Raw genomic sequence first — 1,704 nt, forward strand, 5'->3', positions numbered from 1 at the left:
CCAGAAGTGAGTTGCCAAAGAACACTACATGAAAACTCCAACACCTCTTTGACTTTACTATATAGTGATTCTAGAACAATACGGGTAGAAATAGCATATCAAGGGATTTTAATGATTGGAAACTACTGGTCCAAGAAGAGATTGGCTAAAAGCAACACTTTAGGCAGCTTGTAGGCATTGGGGTCTTTACCCATATCTGTCATATTTTTAGCTGTTTGAAATGATATCTTCCCTATACAAAGCCACCAAATTAATATTATTGAAAGAAAATGACAGATTTATAGAATAGTGATCGACTATGATCATTTCATGATGTTGATTCCAGAAAGATCATTTTGTGAAAAAGGCACTATTGACTTTGAGAAATGTATTCATATTAATGGGTGACTTTAGGACAGGATTATAAAAGTAGACAAGTACCCTGCCCCAGAGAAGGATAAAGGATGCGTGTTTCCCCACACTGATAGAATTCAACTGCACTTTTGGGAGAAAAAATGGCCCTATCTCAAGGCCTGCAGCTGACAGCTCTAAAAGTTGGGTTCAGGCTCTCATTCACATTTGAAGGAATTATACACACTTCATGGTTAAACAGCAGCTCAGGAACTTCACAGACTTGAAATCAATTTTGAAAAAAAGAGCTGAGGGGGCTACTTTAAGGCAAGACAAACCCCACAAACATACCAAACTTCTACAGAAAGATGACATAAAATCTCTTGAAAATCTCTCTCAATGTCAATGGTTCAGACACACCAATTAAGAGACACAGAGGCAAAATGGATTAAATAGTTGAATGCAACATTCTGCTGCCTACAAGAAACACATTTGAATAGTCAGAGCAAACACAGGCTCAAAGTCCAAGGCTGGAAAAGAACTATTCAAGCAAACAACTCCTTCAAAAAGACCGGGATAGGCATACTAGTATCCAACAACATAAATTTCAGACTGAAAAGGTTATAAGAGATAGTGAAGTTCATTCCTAATAATCAAGGGATACATACGTACATCACGAATAAATTACACTCCTAAACATATATTCACCCAACAAGGAGAGAGTTGTTTGAGCGGACCCAGTAACATCTTCATTGTGACAATTGTTACTGTGTTTGGCATATCAAATACATACCTCACGGGTAGCTTGCCAGGCTTTGACTGGCTAGCTTGCAGGGCTCTCCGAGAGGGGCGGAGGAATTGAACTCAGGTCGGCCATGTTGGCCGCTTGCAAGGCAAATGCCCTATCTGCTGTGCTATCGCTCCAGCCCCACCCAACAAGGAACCAACAAAATACTTAAAATAACTGCTAATAGGGACTGGAGTGCTAGCACAGTGGGTAGGGCGTTTGCCTTGCATGCGGCCAACTTGTTTCAATTCCCAGCAAAATGCAAGAAAAACATTGCTAATAGACTTCAAGAAAGACATTGATAGCAACACAATAGTAGTTGTAGAAATTATTTATTTGTTTTTCTTTTTGGGTCACACCCAGTGATGCACAGGGGTTACTTCTGGGTTATGCACTCAGAAATTACTCCTGGTGGTGCTCGGGGGACCATATGGGATTCTGGGAATCGAACCTGGGGTGGCCGTGTGCAAGGCAAATGCCCTACCCGCTGTGTTATGGCTCCAGCCCCAGTAGTTGTAGACTTCAACACTGCCTTGTCACCTCTTGATAGACTAGACAAAAACTAGACTAAAATTTAGAGAAGAAAT

Source organism: Sorex fumeus, unplaced genomic scaffold (assembly GCF_029834395.1).
Source record: "Sorex fumeus unplaced genomic scaffold, SorFum_2.1 ptg000073l, whole genome shotgun sequence".
In the NCBI taxonomy this organism is placed as follows: domain Eukaryota; kingdom Metazoa; phylum Chordata; class Mammalia; order Eulipotyphla; family Soricidae; genus Sorex; species Sorex fumeus.